The sequence below is a fragment of the Siphateles boraxobius genome, unplaced genomic scaffold, assembly GCF_051911475.1.
Source record: "Siphateles boraxobius isolate OS27281-9 unplaced genomic scaffold, OSU_SipBor_1 118, whole genome shotgun sequence".
In the NCBI taxonomy this organism is placed as follows: domain Eukaryota; kingdom Metazoa; phylum Chordata; class Actinopteri; order Cypriniformes; family Leuciscidae; genus Siphateles; species Siphateles boraxobius.
In genome coordinates this window covers 2900898-2925290 of record NW_027508720.1, presented here as the reverse complement: position 1 = coordinate 2925290, position 24393 = coordinate 2900898, and the positions used below count along the sequence as shown (strand labels likewise).

Genomic DNA, 24393 nt, shown 5'->3' with positions numbered 1-24393 from the left:
AAACTCTTACATGCTTTCTGAAGAAGGTCAGAGACTTTTAAAGGCTTTCTGAAGAAGCTCAGGGACTTTTTTTTAATCAAAAAAGCTTACAGCACCTGGTATTCCCAGGCGGTCTCCCATCCAAGTACTAACCAGGCCCGACCCTGCTTAGCTTCCGAGATCAGACGAGATCGGGCGTGACCAAGGTGGTATGGCCGTAAGCGAAAACTGCAGCCAAAATTGGGCTATTTAAAAGGCTAGACCATTAATGAAGAAAACTAAGAAGAATTTGAAAAAACTCAAACTCTTTCAGGCTTTCTGAAGAATCTCAGAGACTTGTTCAGGCTTTCTGAAGAAACTCAGGGACTCTTGTTTTTTAAACTAAGAAGAACTTTTGAAAAAACTCAAACTTTTTCATGCTTTCTGAAAAATCTCAGAGACTTTTAAAGGCTTTCTGAAGAAGCTCAGGGACTCTTTTTTTTTTTTTTTTTTTTAATCAAAAAAGCATACAGCACCTGGTATTCCCAGGCGGTCTCCCATCCAAGTACTAACCAGGCCCGACCCTGCTTAGCTTCCGAGATCAGACGAGATCGGGCGTGACCTTTTTTTTTTTTTTTTTTTTTTTTTATCTTTTTTTTTTTGCCTTACAATTCACATTTTCAATTACATTATTTCATCAGATTTATATACACACATTTCATTTCTTTTATATATCCCATGAACAAAAAAACAAAAAAAACAAAAATGGAAAGGAAAAAATACAAATTCACACTATTATGTTGCTATTTACACAGTTTGCAACAACAAATCTCAACCAAATACTTTTCATTTTTACCAGTTGAAACATATGTCTTCCCCTGGCTCTTGATATATTAGCTTGCTTGTATTTACAGAAAACTCTTTCACCTCTTTCTCACCATATTTACAAATCAACTCAACATCTCTTTTTGCTATTGATTTAAATAAATCTTTAATTTTAACCTTCCTCCCCTCAAAATGTGCGTAGTTTATTCTCAGAACTACTGCCAGTCTGGCATGACTTAAAACAAAATAGATTAGGCAATTGTCCATTTTCTTTTTCTCTAAGATCCCAAACAAAAACATTTTATCCCATTCCTCTTCTGATTCGACTTCCACACCCCAGTTTTCTAATAACAATTTTCTCAGATAGTCAAAAAAATCAACCAACGTCTCACATCTCAAAAAATAATGTAAAAAACTCTCATGGTCATTATTACACACGTCACACATCACATTTACCTCATTGTTAATTTTATTTAACACCACATGTGTAGATTCTGTTATGTCTTATCAAAAAATCATTATTTTCACACTCTATACTGTTATATTTTACATTTAGATTCGACCATATTTTTTCCACTTCCAAATTATCAAATACCCTCTTCCACACTTTCTCTGCTGCTGGCTCTTTTCTAACATCAACAATTAGCCTCCTATATACATTTTTAACACTCAAGGTTTTGATTTGATATTTCTTTTCATCATCTATATACATCTCTGGCATACATTGTTCTCTTTTGGATATACATTCATTTTCAATCATATTTGTCCATTGTGTGGGTATACTTGATTTAATCTTTTCATATATTTTGTTCACTTTCTCTCTGTTCTCCATTCCCTCCAAATCACACACAGAGTCATAAATGCAGTTGCTTCTGAGGAATCCTGGAATGACTTCATATATAATGTCTTTTACCTGTTTTATGCCTCCTTCTATAAATCTAGGTTCATATAACGTTTTATTTTTATGTTTAAACTCTTCATTTAGAAACAGGGGTAGATTTTTAATCATATGTATATCTTCACACTCATACTCTATCTTAGGTAGAAACTGCCTCCATGCCTCTAATACCTCCCGATATATTTCTGGTATTCCTCCTGTCATAGATTGCTTAAAGCCCATGTACCAACCATTTTCTCCTATTCCTCCTACATCATCAATATATTTTCTTAAGAGTTCCTTCCACCCGTAATCCCATCTACCTGTCATATATTTTATCACCGTTTTTATTCTCATTTTATTTCTTTTTATTTCTAGGTCCATCAAGTTTAATCCTCCTTCCCATCTCTTTCCCACCAATGTTTTCTGTGCTATTTTCACCCCTTTTCCCTCCCATATAAAATCACACACAATTTTATTCAACTCATTCATCACCCACCCTGGCATTTCAATTACACTCATTACATATACACATACTGATAACAACAGACCATTTACTACAATTACTTTCCCATTTAATTTTAATTTCCTCCCTTTCCATGCTGCGCATACTGTTCTTATTTTGTTAATCACCCCGGTCCAAGTTACATCTCTTGCCTCTTTGCTTTCTACCCCTAAATATACTCCCAATACTTTCATATATTTTTCTTCTACTTTTACCCCTACCTCTACTCTCCCAACCTCTCCTATGTACATTAACTCTGATTTCTCCCTATTTATTTTTGCCCCTGATGCCTTCCCATACTTCTCTACTATCTCTAGAACTCTTTTTACACTATTTCCTTCCCTCACTGTGATTGTGGTGTCATCCGCATATTGATTTATAATACATTTCCTCCATACGGCAAATAAATCCCAACTATCCTTTCATCTCTCTTAATTAATGTGGCTAGAGGCTCTACTGAGATGGCATACAGTAATGCAGACAGGGGACATCCCTGTCTCACGGACCTCCCCACCTCAAACTTATCTGTTAACACTCCATTTATCTTTACACAGCTCTTTGCCCTCTCATATAGTTTCCTCACCCATCCCACCATTTTTACCCCAAATCGAAACTTTTCTAATACTCTGAATAGGTATTCATGTTCTACCCTATCAAATGCTTTGTTCCAATCCAATCCCTGTTCTTTCTATCCCTCTGAATACTTCTACTAATATTGGTGCTACCTCTTCCTTATATACTTTATACCACTCTATACCTATCCCATCACTTCCCGGACTTTTTCCGCTCCTTAACCCCCCTATTGCCTCTAACACTTCTGCCTCTTCTATTTCCCTATCACACCAGTCTCCATCTTCCTTACTTAGAACATTCTCTACGCTTTCTAGCACGTCATCTACACTTTTCTCATCTACTCCACCTCTTTTATATAACTCTTCATAAAATCCCTGCACTCTCTCCAAAATCTCTACATAATCTTTTGTTGCCTTACCCTCTTTTGTATTTATTTCGTTAATGTATGTTTTACTTTGTCTCCTTTTCTCAAGACCCAAAAAATACCCTGTACATTTTTCACCTTCTAATGCATATTTTGCTTTGCTCCTTAAAATCGCTCCTCTACATTTCTCTCTCTCATATTTCTCTAGTGCCGTTTTAATCTCTATATATTTTTCCATACTATATCCTTCTTCATCTTCTGCTTTATCTAACTCTTCTCTTAATTTTTCTTTCAACACCCTTTCTTCCTTTATCTTTTTCCTCCTTTTCATGCTATATTTTATGCTTATTGATTTGATTTGGTCCTTCATTAGCTCCCATCTCTCTCCTATTCTATCATCTGCTTCGCCATTCCTTTTATACTCATCTATCTTCTCGTTTTCCCTATTTAATAAATCCTTCATCTGCATTTCATATTCTCCCTCTATATATCCCGCATTCAAGATCCACATCCCTCCTCCTACCTCCTCATTCCCTATCTTGATTTTGAACCTGACACCATCGTGATCACTTAAACTATTTTCTTGATGCCTTATCCCGTCTATATACCTAATTATTTCTTCCTTTGCTAACACTAAATCTATTCTACTATGAGATTCTACTATGAGATCTATGATCTATTCTACTGAGAGCAAACCAGAAAACCTATATAATGATAAAACATTTAAAAAAATATCACATACCCGATCGTGGTTCTTTTGTCTGTTCAGTCTGTTCTCCATCCATCTCAGACTTTCTCTTTGCACTCAGTCTTTTGATCTTTGCTTGCAGTCCTTCTTTTTCTTCATCTCTCTTTTTTCTGGCCTTTCTCTGAATTGTGGTACTGTCTCTTTCTTTTCCTCTTCTTCGCTTCTTTCCCCTTCAATGTTTTCTCTTTTCCTCTCTTCCACCTCCTCCTCCTCGCCTTCGCTCTCTCCCGATTGTTCGATCCCTTCCTCTCGATCATCCTCTTCACTGGAACTTCCAGCTCTATCTCGCCATTCCATTTTGTTTCTTTCTTCACATCCCACAGCTCTGTCAGTCCCTTGCATTTCCACATCATCAGTTGTCGTCTTACCTTGTTCCTCTGTCAGAATATTGTTTCTTCTTTCACTTTCTTCTTGTCCATCCATCCGCTCTCTCTCTATTCTCATCTGTTCTTCACAATCTCTGGCATAGTGTCCACTCTTGCCACATTTAAAGCACTTAAATTCAGGGCACTCTCTGAATATGTGCCCTGGCTTGATACAAAGTCTGCAAACGCGCACTTGCCTATCATGAATGACTCGAAAATATTCTGTGCCCCTCAGAGTCTCAAATTTTGTAGAGTATGGAAGCGAACATACCTGCTCTGTAAAGCGAACTTTTAGGAACCTTGTTCCATCCACAGTATCCGTTCCAGGCCATACCCGACGTTTAATTGATGAAAGTGGTTTTACTCCCCGCTCTTCCAGTTTGGAGAGTATCTTTTCATCCTCCAAATACACCGGCAAGTTGATGAAGGAAACCACCATATCATTATTGATGATATCCCTGGCATGCACCATTACTCCTTGTATCCTCACTCCATCCATTAGTTTCTCTTTCGCTTCATTGTTCTTCATTGTGAGTTCATATATCTTTTCACCTCTCACTCTGCACTTCTCACTCTGCAACCGATCACCTCTCCACACTCCTTCTTTACTCCCTTCAATAGATCCATCATAGAGATTTTCTCCGTTCCTTCAACCTCCACCTCCACAGTTAGCTCCTTGCTGTATTTCTCTCTCAAATCCCTGTGCATTTCTCTGTTGTTTTCTTCTCTTTCTTTCCGCGCTTCTGTTGAAGCTCAGGGAATCTTTTTTTTTTTTAAACTAAGAAGAACTTTTGAAAACTCAAACTCTTTCAGGCTTTCTGAAAAATCTCAGAGACTTTTAAATGCTTTCTGAAGAAGCTCAGGGACTCTTTTTTTTTTTTTTTTAAATCAAAAAAGCTTACAGCACCTGGTATTCCCAGGCGGTCTCCCATCCAAGTACTAACCAGGCCCGACCGTGCTTAGCTTCCGAGATCAGACGAGATCGGGCGTGACCAAGGTGGTATGGCCGTAAGCGAAAACTGCTGCCAAAATTGGGCTATTTAAAAGGTTTGACCATTAATGAAGAAAACTAAGAAGAATTTTTGAAAACTCAAACTCTTTCAGGCTTTCTGAAGAATCTCAGAGACTTGTTCAGGCTTTTTGAAGAAACTCAGGGACTCTTTTTTTTTTTTTAAACTAAGAAGAACTTTTGAAAAAACTCAAACTCTTTCAGGCTTTCTGAAGAAGCTCAGGGACTCTTTTTTTAAAAACGAAGAAGAACTTTTGAAAAAACTCAAACTCTTTCAAGCTTTCTGAAGAATCTCAAAGACTTTTAAAGGCTTTCTGAAGAAGCTCAGGAACTCTTTTTTTTTTTTTTAAATCAAAAAAGCTTACAGCACCTGGTATAACGCATTCTCATCCTTTGGCGTCATATGTGACGCCATATGACAAAGCGGCGAAATACTACGCACATGGCACCCTTTATCGGCAATATAACACGCACTGTGATGGGTAGGTTTAGGGGTGGGGTAGGGTCTGCGTCTCATATTCACGCTAAAGGATGCCAGTCAACTTTATGACGCCTTGGGTTCGCGTGTTATATTCACGCTGAAGGGTGCCATGTGCGTAGTATTTCGCCGTTTTGTCATATGCCGCCAAAGGATGAGAACGGGCTCTGTATTCCCAGGCGGTCTCCCATCCAAGTACTAACCAGGCCCGACCCTGCTTAGCTTCCGAGATCAGACGAGATCGGGCGTTACCAAGGTGGTATGGCCGTAAGCGAAAACTGCAGCCAAAATTGGGCTATTTAAAAGGCTAGACCATTAATGAAGAAAACTAAGAAGAATTTTTGAAAAAACTCAAACTCTTTCAGGCTTTCTGAAGAATCTCAGAGACTTGTTCAGGCTTTTTGAAGAAACTCAGGGACTCTTTTTTTTTTAAACTAAGAACTTTTGAGAACTCAAACTCTTTCAGGCTTTCTGAAGAAGCTCAGGGACTCTTTTTTTAAAAACGAAGAAGAACTTTTGAAAAAACTCAAACTCTTTCATGCTTTCTGAAAAATCTCAGATACTTTTAAAGGCTTTCTGAAGAAGCTCAGGGACTCTTTTTTTTTTTTTTATTTTTTTTTTTTTATTTATTTTTTTTTATTTTTTTTTTACATCAAAAAAGCGTACAGCACCTGGTATTCCCAGGCGGTCTCCCATCAAAGTACTAACCAGGCCCGACCCTGCTTAGCTTCCGAGATCAGACGAGATCGGGCGTGACCAAGGGGGTATGGCCGTAAGCGAAAACTGCTGCCAAAATTGGGCTATTTAAAAGGTTAGACCATTAATGAAGAAAATAAAAAAGCTTACAGCACCTGGTATTCCCAGACGGTCTCCCATCCAAGTACTAACCAGTTCCGATCCTGCTTAGCTTTCAAGATCAGACGAGATTGGGCGTGACCAAGGTGGTATGGACGCAAGCGAAAACTGCTGCCAAAATTGGGCTATTTAAAAGGTTAGACAATTAATGAAGAAAATAAAAAAAAGTCACGCCCGATCTCGTCTGATCTCGGAAGCTAAGCAGGGTCGGGCCTGGTTAGTACATGGATGGGAGACCGCCTGGGAATACCAGGTGCTGTAAGCTTTTTTATTTAATTTTTTTTATTTCTTAAAAAGGCATTTAAAATATTACAGTAAAATGCATTTCCCTTGATTCATCATTTAGATCATCACCATATCCACATTCTTTCCTATATAAATTTGTATAACAATTTACAATTTTACAATACCATTTCCAATCCATTTTCAGTCATTCTCATGTAAGGATTATTTTTAAGAATTAACTTCTCAAAAATGAGATTCTTTCCTTCACGGCAGTAAACTTCCAATGCCTTAATATACATATTCAGTCTTTTGGTAAAATAAGTCCATAATTCCACTTTTCCCTTTTTTTCTCCTGCCATGTTTCTCCTTACCCAAATAGCATATCTTGCAACAGTTAAAAGCACATTAACAATACTTTGATTTTCACATTTTTCCTTAACACAAAATAAGAACACACAATTCCATTCTTGTTCATCCTCAATTTCACTACTTTTGTCTCCCAACAAAATTTGTATTACCCTTTTCATTTTTTCTTTAAACATTTGTATTTCTTCACATAATAGAAACATATGTACAATTCCTTCATGTCTTTCATTACATACTTTGCATAATGAATCTTCTATTAATACAATTTTGTGCAGTTTCACCCTAGTAAAAATTATATTATGTCTTCTCTTAAAATCCAAATTTTCCATTTTAACATCCATATACCATTTACATAGGTTGTCCCATAGACTGTTTTCATCCAAATCAATAAAAACCTTTTTCCAAAACTGAATAGCTACTGGTTCTTTAAACACATTATTCCTAAAATAAACATAAAAGTCTTTGACAGATTTGAAATTAAAATTTTCTATTTCTTTGGGTCCTTTTACAAAAACTTGCATTTTGTTACCTTCTTTCTTTTCTATTTTCTTTAACCATTCTTTTGGTATTGCTTCTTTCACCTGTTTTACTGTTGCTCTAAAGTTTTAACATTTAAAATCATCTTTTATTTCTTCAACTCCATCAATAATTGCTTGTATTGGTAAAAATCCTTCTTTCACCTCATATAAGACATCTCTTACTTTTTTAAAACCAGCCTCCATCCAAAATTAAAAAAATAGATATTTTCCATTGTATAAAATGTTTTCATTTAAAAACAGTGACTGATTTAAAAATTCTTCCCTCTTTTCTGGTTTAAAACATACATTGGGTAAAAAATCTTTCCATGCCTCCAAGACTTCTTTATAAAACTCTGGGATTCCTTTTAACATTTCTTGTTTCAATTTCATACACAATATATTATTCCCAATTCCCATATTCCCACACTTGTTTAAATAAAAGCTCATAGTTTTCTTCCATTCAGCCTTATTTTCTTCATTTAAAAACTTCTTCACTGTTTTGATTCTAAAACTCTTTTTCTTTAGCTCTGGGTCTTGCAACCCTAATCCACCATCTCCCACTTCTCCTATTATTGTATTGTAAGCTATTTTTGGTGGTTTAGAATCCCAAATAAAATTTAAAGCTGCATTTTTAATCCTTTTAACAATCCATGTGGGCATTGGCACCACCCCTAAAACATACCACATTTTTGCCAGTACTAATGCATTAAAAGCCAATACCTTCCCTTTTAATGTTAGTGCTCTTAATTTCCAATAATTTAAAATCCTTTCCATTTTCCCAACCACCTCTTCCCACATCAAATCCCTCCCTATTTCTTCATTCTTCCCAATCCAAACCCCTAAAATTTTCAAATTGTCTTCCTCTTTGAGTAAAAATTTTGTACTTTCTCTCCTACCTCTCCTATACTCATAAAAAATGTTTTTTGTATATTTACTTTAGCTCCGGATCCCTTACAATACCTTTCAATTATATTCATTGATTGTCTTACATCATCTACATCTCTTACTATTAAAGTCGTATCATCTGCATATTGATAAACTTTCTGTAACTCTTCCATTCCTTCTATTCCTATTCCCTTAATTCCCTTTTCCTCTTTTAAAGCCAACCCCAATGCTTCTGCAACTAAGCTACATAACAATGCCGATAGTGGACATCCTTGTCTTATAGATCGTGTTAATTTAAAAGTCTCCGTTACAAATCCATTACATTTAATCTGACTTCTTACATCTTTGTACAAAATCTTTATCCATTTAATAAAATTTTCCTCAAATCCATACTGCTCTAAGACCCCAAATAAAAATTGGTGCTCAACTCTATCAAAAGCCTTCTCCAGATCCAGGCTAATCACATAACCTCTTCTTTTCTGCTATCATAAAACTAACCACATCTCTTATACTACTAATAGTATCCGTAATATCTCTTCCCATTATTGCATATGCTTGGTTTGTCTGAATTATGTTCGGTAAAATCTATTTTAATCTATTTGCTAAAATTTTTGCCAAAATTTTAAAATCACTATTCAACATTGTTATGGCCTATAATTTCTTAGATCTTTAGTGTCTCCTCTTTTTTTATAAATTAATTTAATCAACCCTATCCCCATAAATTTACTTAATTCATCTCTTTTAAAAATGTCCTTATAAACTTCTTTTAAAATCGGTATCAATACTTTGCTAAAAACCTTATAAAATTCATTTGGTATCCCATCTCTTCCTGGACTCTTACCATTACTCAATTGCATAATTGCCTCTTCTATTTCCTCTTTTCCAATATCTTTCTCAGCTATCTTTTTGTCATCATCATCTACTCTTGTTTTAATTCTTTCTTCGAAAAATTGTTTGTTCTTGATCCAGTCGCTCGCTTCTAAATAATTCTTCATAAAAGTCTTTTATTTCCTTTAAAATATCTTGTGTTTCTTTCACCTTTTCTCCATCTTTACTACTTAACTCTTTGATAATTCCTGATCTTTGTCTATTTTTCTCCATGTTGAAAAAGAATTTTGTACACTTTTCCCCTACAACTATATACTTTGCTCTACTTCTTACCATCGCTCCTTTACATTTCCTTTCCTCTATTTCTTTAATTTTTTCTTCCAAATGTATAATTCTTTGTGAATCCTTTCCATCATTACTTTGCTCTTCTTTTAGTTCCCTTCTTCTATATTCTTCTGCTTTTTTGGCTTTTTGTATCAACCTACTATGTTGCTTTGTGCATTTACTTATTTCATATTTCATATTATCCCACCATATCCTTTTATCTTCAATGTATAATTGATCTTCCATCTCTCTTTTTATCAATTCTTCTATTTTCATACAAAATTCTTCTGTTTTTTAAATCTCAGTATTTAGCATCCATAAACCTGGTCCCCTTTTTATTCCACTCATATCAATTTCAGCCCATAAAATCTTATGATCGCTAAGAAAAGTTTCTTTATAATATATACCTTCTATAAATTCAACTAAATCTCTTTTACTTAAAATAAAATCAATTCTACTTCTACACATGAAATCCTTTACCAGCTGTTGTCTTGAAAATTCTCTTATCCCTTCATTTCTTTCTCGCCATACTTCCACTAAATCATTTTCTTCCATCATACCTTTTAATTCTTTTCTCCCACTATCAGATTTAAAAACCATCCCCTCAGTAATATCCATTTTACTAAAAAGTGTATTAAAGTCACCCTTTATTACAAAATTCCCCAAATTAACAGCAATTTCCTTAATTTTCCTAAAAAACAAAACTTTTTCTTTTTCAATTACTGGTGCGTGAATATTGAATATAGTAACACATTCCTCTCCTTCTATTTTCACCGCTATACATTTCCCCTCCATATCATCATACACTACTTTTATTTTTTCTCCCACACCTCTTTTAATTAAAATCGCTACCCCTCTTCCTCTTTTCCCATCACCATTATTATAAACAATTTCTCCACTCCATTTCTTTTTTAAACCCTCCATTATCTCTTCTCTCCAATTTGTTTCCTGTAGTAATATTACATTTGCTTTTTTACATGTTACCTTCAATTGTTCAAATTTTTCATTATTCACTACACCTCTAACATTTAATACTGCTATTTTTAGCAGCATTAAATGCAAATGAGTCCATAATGTCCAATTCATTTCCTTCTTCCAAATCCACCAAAACCTCAAAACTATTTGCATCACAATCTTTTCTTTTGGTCCCCTTTTCCTTACAATTTTCTCTTAATAAATGTCTTTTTTGTGCAAATTCTACACTTGGGGTTACCTTTAGCAGTCTTCTTGTCGTCATCACCTTTTCCCACTCTGTTCCCCCCCATCTCCTCCTTTTCCATTTGTGTTTTGTCCATTCTCTCCTCCTCCGTCTCCTGTTGTCCTTGGATTCCAATCTGTGCGTCTATTTGCAACTGTGAATCTTCTTTATCTTGTTCATTTTCAATTCTTATCTCTTCTCCAAGTCCTTTTTCTTCACTCTTTAGCTTCTGCTTCTTTTCCCTCTCACATGTATCACTGTCCTCCTCTATTTCACTGTCTCTTTTTCTGTTCTCCACTTCCATATGCTCAGTTCTCTTATATGTTGATTCCTCCTCTGTTGTGCTGACTCCTTCTTCCATCCTTTCTGCTTCTTTCATCATTTCTGCGCTTGTTCCTCTCGTTGCTCTTCCCTTTGGGTTTCCACAGTCTCATCCTGCATCTGCCCTCCCACCTCTTGTTGCTCCTCTTCTTGCTCTCCTTGACCTCTCATCCAGCATTCACATTTGTCAAGGATTTCTTGACAATCTGGGCACTTCACTGCCTTGAAGTCTCTTGCAAAGTGCCCTTGTTGTTCACATTTGTAGCACCGAAACTCAGGGCAATCCCTCAATATATGTTCCGGATTCATACACAATCGACAGGTTTTAACCTGACGATTGTGTATGATCCTAAAATGTTGAGTTCCCTCTGCTGTCTCGAACCTGGTGCTATATGGTAATGACACTACCTCCTTGGGGAACCTCACCCGTTCAAACTGTGTGCCATCTTCTATTTCTGTCCCCGGGTAGTATCTTCTTATTCTGGAAATAGGGGTTACTCCCCAACCTTTCAGTTTGTCCACAATATCTCTGTCCTCGAGGTAGGCTGGCAGATGCATAAATGAGACTGCGTACTCCCTCTCCTGTAGCTTTTTCACCTCACATTTTACTCCTTTCATTTCCAGTCCATCCACAAGTTCATCATAGGATTCTTCATTTGTCAAAGTCACTTCATACAGTCTGTTTTGTTTAGGTCTTACTGCTAAAATCTTCCCAACTCCTACTTTCTCTGCTATCACTTTGATTAAATCCTCTGCCCTTCCATCGCTGACATCTCCCATGTCCACTGTTACTGTTGCCTCTTGTGCATAACTCCTCTTGTTTTCCATCTTGTTTTCTTCAATCTGTTCTCGTCGTCTTTGTCCTTTTCCTCGGTCGTTATCTGTTCCATTGTCCGCTGCCATTCCCATGTCTTTGCCAGTTAATCCATCCGTTTGACTCATTTTAACGAAAAACAATGCACACAAGACACTCCCCAGACAGCACACGGCTGCTGGCAAGTGGTTTAAAAAAAAAAAAAACACTATACTACTATAAACTTTTTCACTAACTTTTAAACAAACAAAACATAAAATAAACACTCTGAGAGCCTCTTGGTTTCACACACACACACCACTTCCTGGTTGCTCAACAGTGATCCAAGGTGGTATGAAGAATGGTGGTAAGACTTTTAAAGGCTTTCTGAAGAAGATCAGGGACTTTTTTTTTTTTTTTTTAATCAAAAAAGCTTACAGCACCAGGTATTCCCAGGCGGTCTCCCATCCAAGTACTAACCAGGCCCGACCCTGCTTAGCTTCCGAGATCAGACGAGATCGGGCGTGACCAAGGTGGTATGGCCGTAAGCGAAAACTGCTGCCAAAATTGGGCTATTTAAAAGGTTAGACCATTAATGGAGAAAATAAAAAAGCTTACAGCACCTGGTATTCCCAGGCGGTCTCCCATCCAAGTACTAACCAGGCCCGACCCTGCTTAGCTTCCGAGATCAGACGAGATCGGGCGTGACCAAGGTGGTATGGCCGTAAGCGAAAACTGCTGCCAAAATTGGGCTATTTAAAAGGTTAGACCATTAATGGAGAAAATAAAAAAGCTTACAGCACCTGGTATTCCCAGGCGGTCTCCCATCCAAGTACTAACCAGGCCCGACCCTGCTTAGCTTCCGAGATCAGACGAGATCGGGCGTGACCAAGGTGGTATGGCCGTAAGCGAAAACTGCTGCCAAAATTGGGCTATTTAAAAGGTTAGACCATTAATGGAGAAAATAAAAAAGCTTACAGCACCTGGTATTCCCAGGCGGTCTCCCATCCAAGTACTAACCAGGCCCGACCCTGCTTAGCTTCCGAGATCAGACGAGATCGGGCGTGACCAAGGTGGTATGGCCGTAAGCGAAAACTGCTGCCAAAATTGGGCTTTTTAAAAGGTTAGACCATTAATGAAGAAAACTAAGAAGAATTTTTGAAAAAAACTCAAACTCTTTCAGGCTTTCTGAAGAATCTCAGAGACTTTTAAAGGCTTTCTGAAGAAGCTCAGGGACTCTTTTTTTTATTTTTTATTTTTTATTTATTCATTTTTTTATTCAATTTTTCTCTCAACTTCACATACACTTCCTTTCCATTTGTCCCCTCTTCCATACTTTCAATCCTTTTAATCCAGTCTTTAGGTATTGCCTTTTTGATTATTTCATATTTATTAATTATCTCTTGTCTACTAAAATCCTCCTTTGCCTCCTCCATTACGTCCACAATATACTGCACTGGTAAAAATCCATCTTTAAATTCATATAAAACATCTCTTACTCTTGTGATTCTCAGTTCCCACCATTTCTTAAAAAATATCTCCTTTCCTTGATTTAAAGTGCCATTGTTTAAGAATAAAGGCTGATTTAAAATGTTCTCTCTACCTCTTATGTTAAAATGTACATTAGTTAAAAATTTACCCCAGGCACTCATCAATTCTTTGTAAAAATCCGGCAAGTCCTCTGTCATCCATTTCTTTACTCTCATCCACAGTACATTATCTCCAAGAGTAAAATTCCCACATTTACTTAAAAAATATTCCATCGTCTTTTTCCATGCTATTTTGTTTTCTTCATTCAAGTACTTTTGTATTATTTTTACTCTTAAACTATTCTTTCTTTGTTCAAAATCCATTAAGCCCAAACCTCCCTTCCCCACTTCTCCTATTAACACTATGTGTTTGGTATCTATGGATTCAGAAGACCCTAAGCTAACATAAGCACACATGTAATATGTTTATAAAGGAAGTATGAGTGAAAATGTACCATAAACTAGAGAATTTCAAAAACGGAAATTTGATTTTTGGCATTTATTTTTCTGTAAATCACACAACAATAGTGAACAGTTTTTGAACAAAAAATATATTTGTCAAAGCCTTTGCTTGACAGACATGTGTAATTGTTAAATAAATTGTGTAAAGAACAATGAGAAATTTAACTTTATTTACAAATAGTCCCAGGCGTTTTTCTTAGGAATGCTTAGAATTTTCTAAGCAATGCTTTCTCCTCGTCACTCTCCAGTAATTGTTCCAGAGCTTGTTCCACCGTAAATCGTTTACTGCTTGCCATCATAGAAGTGCTAAAACAATAAATAATGCTATAATTGTATGTGTGTATATATATATATATATTATAATTGTTCTGTCTCTCTCTCATATCTCTGTGCGCTCTCGCTGCGTAAAGCCTTGTTTATATTCGAGGCGTCCGTTCGCTTTCTGTCGTCTCTGCCACTCAATGCTGTTTGCGTAATAGTATATAGTACCACCCCTTGCAAGGCTACAGAGTCCTACGATTTGCTAGAATACGTCATGGTAACCTTCCTCTGATTGGGTAAGAAAAATATTCCTCCATCGGCAATTTTTCCATTGGTTGTTGCTCGTGAATCTGCCAACAACATCGATTTCATTGGTCTTTGACGAAGTGGTATTGCGCAACAAGGAAGTGTGTATACAAGCCGGGTAAGTTTGTTATCACTGTTTTCAGCGGAATCTGAGGAAGACGGCAAAAAAGACCGCACCTCTCTATCATTAATAGTTTTTAAGATAATTGCACATTTGTAGAAGTTTGTCATTTTGGGCGGTACCGCCCAATCCGTCCCCATAGGGTTAATGTGTTGTACGCAATTCTTGCTGGCTTCCCTTCCCATAAAAAATCTAAACATTTTTTCAGCATTTTTTCTGCCCACAATGGCATGGATGACACATATAAAACATACCATAATTTAGAAACCATTAAAACATTCAGAATTAAAACCTTCCCTTTCAAAGTTAAAGTTCTCAGTTTCCAAAAGTTCATCCTCCTTTCAATACCCCCTAATAATTCCTCCCACATTGTTTCTCCTACCTTCTTTTCATCTATTCCCATTAAAACCCCTAAAATCTTCATTTCTTTTGTTTCCTTAAAAGCAAAACTATTTGTTAAATCTTCTGCCCCTCCAAATCTCATGTACACTGTTTTTTCTGCATTTGCTTTTGCTCCTGATCCCTTACAAAACACGTCTACGATTCTCATTGCTTTTTTAACACTCTCTAGATCCTTTACTATCACTGTAGTATCATCCGCATATTGAAATATTTTGTTTTCTTCTCCCTCGACGCCTATTCCATTAATTCCCTCTTCTTGTTTTATGGCCAGGCCTAGTGGTTCAGAAACTAACGAATATAAAAGAGCTGAAAGTGGACATCCCTGCCTTATGGATCTAGTAACTTTAAAACACTGTGTTAAAAAGCCATTACATTTAATTTTTGTTATTGCTCCTTTGTATTAAATTCTTATCCATTTAATAAAATTCCCTCCAAAACCAAAACTTTTTAAAATGTCAAATAAAAATTCGTGTTCTACTGTCAAACGCTTTCTCAAAATCCAAACTAATTATGTACCCTTTTTTGTTCTTTTCATGCATTTATCTTATTGTATCTTTTATACTTAATGTTGTGTCTGCTATGTCTCTTCCTTTCACTCCGTACGCTTGGTTGGTTTTAATTATACTCGATATTACTTCCTTCAATCTGTTGGCTAAAATTTTCGATTAAATCTTTAAGTCGGTATTCAACATCGTAATTGGTCTGTAGTTCTTCAAATCTATCTTCTCTCCTTTTCGCTTGTATATCAATTTCATTAAACCCATTCCCATTCTTTCATTCAGTTCTCCTTTCTTAAAAATATCTACATATACTTCTTTTAAAATGCTAGTTAAAAAAACTTTTAAAACTATATAAAATTCACTCCCCAAACCATCTATACCTGGACTTTTCTTTTTGTTTAATTCACTTATTTCTCTTTTTATCTCTTCTTCTCTTATCTCTTCATCACACTCTTTTTTGTCTAGTTCTCCAACGGTTGTTTTTATTTGTTTCAGTAACTCCAGTTTCTCTTCTGCTTTCACTCCCTCTGAACTAAAAAAATTCTCATAGTATGCTTTTACTTCCTTTAGTATTTCCTCGTTTGTTTCCACAACCACTCCATTATTTCCTCTAATTTCTTTTATCATTTTCGCTTTCCCTCTACTTTTTTCTAGATCGAAGAAAAACTTTGTACATTTTTCGCCCTCCACCGTATATTTTGCCTTACTTAGTCTTGCTCCTTCATATTTCTCCTCCTCAATTTCTCTCAAATTACCCTCTAATTCGTTTATTTTTTGTATATCTTTCCCATTCTCATTTAATTCTTTTTTCAATTTTTCTCTTATTTCTCTCTTTGTATTTCTCTTACTTTTCTGTATCAACTTGCAGTACTTCGTAGTACATTTTTTAACTAAATATTTTGTATTTTCCCACCATATTCTTTTATCCTCAATATTCATTTTGTTCTCCTTTTCAGTTTCAATAATCTCTTTAACGTTTAAAATATAATCTTCATTCTTTAAAATCTCCGTGTTTAAAACCCATACTCCCGGCCCTCTTTTCACAGAACTCCAGTCTATTTGCATATTTAATACTACTGATAAAATCCTCCACGTTCCTTGTACATAATATAAAATCAATTCTTGTTTTGCACATAAAATTCCCCACTAATTGTCTTCTTGAATATTCTCTCGTTTTTTCATTTCTTTTTCTCCATACATCGATCATATTATTTTCTTCCATTAATAGCTTCAATTCTTTTCTTCCTTTGTCACTTTTAAAAACTATTCCCTCACCCATTTCTAATTTGCTAAAAACAGTATTAAATCCCCCATCATTATAACTTCTTTATATTTCTTTAAAGGGTCACTCCACCCATTTCAACATTAATCTTTATTGAAAGTGAGTTATATATGTAGTCGAAATGTAAAAGAAATTTTGAATTTGGTGCCCTCTTGACCGAGAAAAGACAGAAAATAACTTTGGGGCGCATTTGTATGTAAGACAACAACTCCCACAATGCAGCTCCGCAAGCCACAGCTCCGCAAGCCACTCCCACTAATCCAGAACAGCGCAAACATCAGAGAAATCACTCTTCCGTCTACAAGAAGGCTAGCTGCCAAATGAGTTTGAAATTCATTTCACAAAAAATGTCTAGTTAGTTGGCTGTGGCGAGCAGGACGAGGGCGAGGGACGTGAGAGGACGACGCGAGTGATAATGAATGACACCTGTGCAGCGGTCTCATATCTCTCACGGAGGAGCGGAAGCACAAAAGGAACAGGCCTGATTTTATGTTTGTTTCTGTTGTGTGTGGCCAGCTGGCTTATACTTTTGTTTTGTATTTGTTTATTTTACTATTAAAACGTTCAAATGTTCGCCGGTTCCAGCCTCCTTCTTCCCACAACAACGAACCCCGTTACATTGGCAAACTCATTAGTGAATTACTCGTTTGTATTTCTTTCTATATGGTGAATTATTGCATGATACCTGGATGTTCAGTCAGGCGAAACTAGGATGGTTCACATCACAACACAAACGTCCGTGTGGTCGTCTGATTCAGAGATTTCGTCCAGGAGAAATTGCGATCGTTGAAATTCTCTGCAGCAGACGGACTCTATCTGTGTCCGTAGCGCACAGCGAGAGCACACACACCAGCAGCCCGCCTCAGCTCGACCCAGTCCGGGCTCCTCGTCCGCGACAGGCAGCCGCCTCCTGATCCTCCATCAGCCTCAGCTGCTCTTCACTATATTGCGGCTCGTAAAGATAGCCACGAACAGCGGATTCGAGCAGCAGAATTTCAAAATCCTCTATTCCATATCATGTTTAGTTTCTTCCGTCATTGTCGTAACTTCCTATATCCACAGCGCTTGTTAGCTTAGCTTATAAACAAGATGGCTGATATTGCTTTCAGTATCTGCAAGTGAAGTCCCACCCACTGATCTGTGATAGCTCTGTTAGCGCATTAGGCACAACCCCCTATGGGCGGGTTTGAAAGGGTGGGAATTTGTGCTTGTAGTCTATACAGAAATCCCCCCTTTTTACACTTCCTCCTACAATGACGTCAAATGACGATTTTTGCGTCATTGTAGGAGGAAGTGAAAAAGGTAAATAGTAGATTTCTCTCGTCTCAGGGGAAAATGAGAGAATGTTGCACGACCATTCAATAGTATGACTGGTTGTCTAACAATGGACCTCTTAATGCAAATGGGTGGAGTGACCCTTTAAGAATTCTCTTAAAACACTAAAAAACTCTTTCTTTTCATTGTCTTCCGTTGGCGCATGAACGTTAACCACAACTACTACTTTCCCCTCAAAATCCATTTCTACTGCCATACATTTCCCTTCTTTATCATTGTATAGTGTTTTACCTTTTACACCTCTGTTTTCCTTTATTAAAATCGCTACACATCTGCCCTGCCTATCATCCCAATTATTATATAAAATCTCTCCATTCCATCTTTTTCTTATTTCAGTCATAAAACCTTCCTTCCAGTTAGTCTCTTGTAATAAAATCACATCTTCATTCTTGAACATTTCTTTCATTTTCTCAAATTTTCTTACATCTAAAAGTCCTCTGGCATTAAAAGTAACACAACTAAAAGCCATTAAAAGAAAAACAAATAAATACCTAAAACCATTACTCTTCATCTTCTCCCTCGAGGTCCTTTAACACTTCAAACCTATTTTCACTTTTATCTAAAACCTTTAAAATAGTCCTTTTTCTTGCGATACCAATATTTGGTTTTACCTTTACTAGTCTTCTTAATTGTCCTTTCCCCTCTCTGTCTTTGTCCATCGACGTTTCTTCTTCACCTTCAGTCTCACTTTGATCCTTTTCATGTCCATCTTTCTCCACGTCATCCAGGTAACTTATAAAACTGTCCGAAATGTCCATTACTGTCCATTGAGTGTCCTGCTCCATTGTTTGTTCTTTATCGTTTTCTTGTTGTCCTTCCTCTCTGATGCTCGCTGCTCCTTCCATTTCTTGTTGTAAGCTTTCTTCCGGTTGTCCTTCATCAGTTTGCCGTTCCTCCTCGTTGTTTCCTTCATGCACCCTTCCGTCCACCCGATTTTCCCTACCTCCTTCCTCTCCCTCCATCCAACATTCACATTTATTTAAGGTTTCTCTGCAATCCGGGCACCTGACAGCATTGCAATCCCTTGCAAAATGTCCCCTCTCCTCGCATTTGTAGCACTTGAATTCAGGGCAGTTTTTCAGTAAATGTTCTGGGCTCGTGCACAGCCGACAGGTTTTAACCTGGTGACCGTGCACCACCCTAAAATACTGTGGCCCTTCCGCTGTTTCCAGCTTTGTGCTGTACGGTAGCGACGCGACCTCTTTGGGGAACCTCACCTTTAGGAACCTTGTTCCGTCCTCTATGTCAGTGCCCGGATAACATCATCTTTTTATTTTCAAGATGGAAGTAACTCTCCATCCTTCCAATTTATCTAAAATTTCATCATCATCAAGATAGACGGGCAGGTGCATGAAGGAAACAACAAAGTCTCTGTTTTGCAGATTTTTCACTTCAGATTTCACTCCTTTTATTGCCAGTCCATCAGTCAGTTTGTCACACATTTCTTCTTTTTCCATTGTCAGTTCATATTCCTTTCCTTGTCTTGGTCTTAGCGCTAAAATTTCCCCATGTCCACATAATTCCGTCACAGCTTTAATAATATCCTCCGCATTTACCTCAATCACGTTTTCCACATTCACAATCACTGTAGCCTCTTTTAAATATTTCCTTTCGTTGATTTTCTCACTCACATCTCTGGTGTTTCCATTTCTCACTCGTGGTCGATTATCCAGTCCATTGTCGTTTGCCTTGCGTGCTCCTCCTGCCAGTCCATTGTCGTTTGCCTTTCATGTTCCTCCAGCCAGTCCATTGCCGTTTGCCTTGCGTGTTCCTCCTGCCAGTCCATTGTCAATTACCGGGCATGTTCCTCACCCGTGTTCCTCAGTGTCGTTTGCCGTTAATCCGTCCATGCTTGAAAAAAAAGAAAATAACCACCCTCCAGCCAGCTAAAAGCTGCTTTAGGTGGTTTGAAAAAACAAAAAAAGCGGGAAAAAAACTAAGTAACAAAACTCGAAAAACAAACACAAATGGAATAACAAAAATGGGGGAGAGCCTTCCTCTCCAACTGCAGCCAACTCACTTCCTGGATCGTACCAACTAGATCGGGCTTGACCAAGGTGGTATGGCCGTAAGCGAAAACTGCGGCCAAAATTGGGCTATTTAAAAGGTTACACCATTAATGAAGAAAATAAAAAAGCTTACAGCACCTGGTATTCCCAGGCGGTCTCCCATCCAAGTACTAACCAGGCCCGACCCTGCTTAGCTTAGTTCAGACGAGATCGGGCGTGACTTTTTTTTATATTTTAATTTTTTTTTATTAAAACCAGATGTTTTACATTAAAAACAATATAAAGTAATTTTTTTATACATTCAAAGTTCTATATAACATGCATACAATTAACATCTTTACAAAATAAGTGTTACATCCAAGTTAATTTCATCTTCTTCCCTTAACATTCATTTTTTTTTATAAACTTTTCGAAAAACATGTAGTGTTTCCAAAGAAACTCCACCACACTAAACAAAAACAGGGAAAGCAATCTACATATGTCTTATTCATACTCTAAATAATTTTCAATAACTTTTCTCTTTTCCTTTAAATCCGTCCTCCTTAACTTCTGTTTTTTTAGCACAAGCTTTAAATTGGGAATTTCCTTATATCTGAGCACATGTCCTCCTATACTCTGGTTTTTCGGTTTATTTTTGGTAACATTATTTCTTTCTTTACTTCCTGATTTTATAGTAGACGCATCCACCACAGTCAAATGGTCCAAGTCAACATCGAGCCATGGGCTCTCTCCCAGATCCCCACTGCATATTTGCTCAGGTTCATTCATTGATACGTTACTCAGTTCATGTGTACTTTTTTCATTCAATTTGGGTATATCGTTCACCTTCTCATCCCTGTGCTGTTTTTCTTCTCCTTTCTCATTGTTTTGTCCATACCCCTTTCCACAGTCTTTTTGGTTCAAAAAATTTGTTTTCTTCCCTCATTGTCCCTTCTAAATCCACCAAAACTTCCTCCCCCTCCATTTTCTCTTAATTCTCCACATTAGTCTCTTTGTTCCCTCAATTTTCTTTCTCAGTCTCTCCAATATTTCCCAATTCGGTTTCATTCAACATTTGCCTCACTACATCCTCTGACTCTGCATTTTGCAAATCAACCTGATCCTCTATCCAACACTCACATCTTACCATCACCTTTCTGCAATCCGGGCACTTTAATGCATTGCAATCCCGTGCAAAATGTCCTTGTTCCTCACACTTGAAGCATTTGAACTCCGGACAATCTTTAAACACGTGCCCCGGATTCATGCACAATCGACAGGTTTTAACCTGACGATCATGCATGATCCGGAAGTATTGTGTTCCGTCCTCCGTTTCAAATTTTGCGCTGTACGGGAGGGATTTTACCTCTTTTGGGAATTTCACCCTTAGCTACCTTGTACCATCTGCAATTTCTGTACCAGGATACATTCGTCTCCTGATGTCAGATGCCGGTGCTACTCCCCATTTTGTTAATTTTTCTAGAATTTCTGAATCATTAATGTAAACAGGCAAATGTATAAAGGAAACCACACATTCTCTTACTTGTAGTTGCCTTATTCCACACAATTGTCCTTTTATCTTCAGTCCCTCGTCCAAGTTCCCGCACTGCTCTTTGTTTGTCAATGTTATTTCATATTCCTTCCCCTGCCTCGGTCTCACTGCCAGAATCTTTCCTTCTCCAATCCTTTCATTAACCGCTTTTATAATGTCCTCCGCTCCTGCATCTCTCAAATCTGCAATATCCACAATCACCGTCGCCTCTCTAGAATAAACCTTGGCAGAATCCATTCGCCCGTGTCCAGCTCGTCGTCTTTTTTCCACTCCATTATCCATTAACTTTCGTCCTTCTCCTGCCGTGTCCATTTCTTTGCCTTTTAATCCATCCATTGTTCAAATAAAATCAACAAAAACTCACCAGACAGCAACCTGCTGCTGGGAGATGTTTAAACTCAACAAAACAAACTTGAAAAATCAAAAAACAAGAAAATAACTAACAGAGAGCACATGGGAGAGCCTCTCTCTCCCAACTGCCAACTCACTTCCTGGATCGTACCACTATCGGGCGTGACCAAGGTGGTATGGCCGTAAGCGAAAACTGCTTCCAAAATTGGGCTGTATAAAAGGTTAGACCATTAATGAAGAAAACTAAGAACTTTTGAGAAAACTCAAACTCTTTCATGCTTTCTGAAGAATCTCAGAGACTTGTTCAGGCTTTTTGAAGAAACTCAGTGACTCTTTTTTTTTAAACTAAGAAGAACTTTTGAAAAAACTCACTCTTTCATGCTTTCTGAAGAATCTCAGAATCTTTTTTTTTTTTTTTTTAATCAAAAAAGCTTACAGCACCTGGTATTCCCAGGCGGTCTCCCATCCAAGTACTAACCAGGCCCTACCCTGCTTAGCTTCCGAGATCAGACTAGATCGGGCGTGACTTTTTTTTTTTTATTGGAAAATTTCAATCAATAAAATCAATAGAAATTAAAATACATATTCATATGTTACATATTTTCTTCCACAACCATTCTACATCACATATCATTTCCATAATTTAAAAAAACTTATTCACTTCCAGGCAACCTCCACATTAGATCCTTTAAAACATCACACACTTTTGGGGTAAAAACACCATAAAAAACATCCAACTTATTTTCACATTTAAAATACTCATACAATCCTTCAATATACAATTCAGTTTTCCTTTTAAAAGCGATCCAAACCTCCAACACGATATTTTCATTTTTTGCTACAATTCTTCTTTCCCATATTGCACTTTTCATTATCATCACACACAGATTAATAAAACGTTTGTTTTTACCCTTTTCTTCCATCCCAAACATCACCACTCTGTTCCATTCTACAGTCTTCTCATTGGATTCCCCTCTCAACATTTCAATCAATCTTTTACCCTTTTCATTAAAATCTTCCAATTCTCTACAATTTAAAAACAAGTGTAAAAAACTTTCATCTTCCACATTACACACTTTACATGTTTCACTTAGTTCCATGTGGATTTTTTTTTAAAATAATGTCAGTAAAAATTGCTCTGTTTCTGATTAAATATTCAAAACTCTCCAATTTCGCGTCTATCATTGTACCTTTCATGTTATTCCATATCCTCTTCTTTTAGATCTTTGTATTTCTGTACCCAGAACTCATTGGCTTTTGGTTTTCTGAAAACCCCCTCTCTAAAAAAACAGTAAAACATTTTCACAGTACATTTATTAAAAGCATATAGTTTTCCCCTCAACGTTACATGCACTTCTTTCCATTGTTTCTCTTCTTCCATATCTTCTATTCTTTTTATCCACTCTTTGGGTATTGCTGCTTTCATTATTTCATACTTATTTTGCAGTTCTTGTTCATTAAAATCCTCTTTTGCCACTTCCATTGTATCTATTATATACTGTAATGGTAAAAATCCCTCTTTAAATTCATATAAAATATCTAACTCTTGTGATCCCAACATCCCACCATTTCTTTAAAAAAAATCACATCCCCCTGATTTAAAATGCCGTTGTTTAAGAATAAAGGCTGGTTTAAAATGCTCTCTCTACCTTGAGGATTAAAATGAACAATAGTTTAAAAATTCCCCCATGCACTCCTCAATTCTCTGTAAAAATTTGGCATTCCTTTCACCATCCAATTCTTAGTTTTCATCCATAAAATATTATCTCCCAAATTAAAATTCCCACATTTATTTAAAAAATATTCCATCGTCTTTTTCCACATTGTTTTACTTTTCTCATCCAGATACTTTTTTATTACTTTAACTCTTAAGCTATTTTTTCTTTGTTCCACATCTATCAATCCCATCCCTCCCTTTCCAACTTCTCCTATTATAGTATTGTATGCAATTCTTGGAGGTTTTCCATCCCATATAAAATCCAGAAAACATTTCTTCAGCCCTTTTTCCACCCACATCGGCATAGAAGTCACATATAAAACATACCACAACTTTTGCTACCATTAAGTTTAAAGGGGAAGGTTTTAATTGTAAATGTTTTAAAGTCCTCAATTTCCAAAAATTTAACCTTTCAATTCCTCCTAGTATTTCTTCCCACATTACTACTTCAACATATTTTTCGTCTTTCCCTATTAAAACACCTAAGATCTTTATTTGCTTTGATTCTTTAAACTTAAAATCATTTGCTAAAACACTCGCCCCTCCAAATCTCATATATACTGTTTTCTCTT

The 24393-nt window shown here is 36.7% G+C and overlaps 7 non-coding genes and 2 pseudogenes across 7 annotated transcripts; all 9 read right to left on the bottom strand.

The window, feature by feature from the left end:
* Positions 1-83: 83 nt before the first annotated feature.
* Positions 84-202, bottom strand: LOC143711403 (5S ribosomal RNA). Its single transcript, XR_013194841.1, has one exon. It is a non-coding gene; the product is annotated as a 5S ribosomal RNA (ribosomal RNA).
* Positions 203-5110: 4908 nt separating this feature from the next.
* LOC143711332 (5S ribosomal RNA) lies at positions 5111-5229 on the bottom strand. Its single transcript, XR_013194809.1, has one exon. It is a non-coding gene; the product is annotated as a 5S ribosomal RNA (ribosomal RNA).
* Positions 5230-5857: 628 nt separating this feature from the next.
* Positions 5858-5975, bottom strand: LOC143711377 (5S ribosomal RNA; annotated as a pseudogene).
* A 386-nt stretch (positions 5976-6361) lies between these two features.
* Positions 6362-6480, bottom strand: LOC143711350 (5S ribosomal RNA). Its single transcript, XR_013194819.1, has one exon. It is a non-coding gene; the product is annotated as a 5S ribosomal RNA (ribosomal RNA).
* Positions 6481-6541: 61 nt separating this feature from the next.
* LOC143711383 (5S ribosomal RNA) lies at positions 6542-6660 on the bottom strand (annotated as a pseudogene).
* A 5786-nt stretch (positions 6661-12446) lies between these two features.
* On the bottom strand, positions 12447-12565 carry LOC143711328 (5S ribosomal RNA). The gene has a single exon (XR_013194808.1). It is a non-coding gene; the product is annotated as a 5S ribosomal RNA (ribosomal RNA).
* Positions 12566-12626: 61 nt separating this feature from the next.
* LOC143711388 (5S ribosomal RNA) lies at positions 12627-12745 on the bottom strand. Its single transcript, XR_013194838.1, has one exon. It is a non-coding gene; the product is annotated as a 5S ribosomal RNA (ribosomal RNA).
* A 61-nt stretch (positions 12746-12806) lies between these two features.
* Positions 12807-12925, bottom strand: LOC143711370 (5S ribosomal RNA). Its single transcript, XR_013194831.1, has one exon. It is a non-coding gene; the product is annotated as a 5S ribosomal RNA (ribosomal RNA).
* A 61-nt stretch (positions 12926-12986) lies between these two features.
* Positions 12987-13105, bottom strand: LOC143711320 (5S ribosomal RNA). Its single transcript, XR_013194807.1, has one exon. It is a non-coding gene; the product is annotated as a 5S ribosomal RNA (ribosomal RNA).
* Between the last annotated feature and the right edge of the window lie 11288 nt (positions 13106-24393).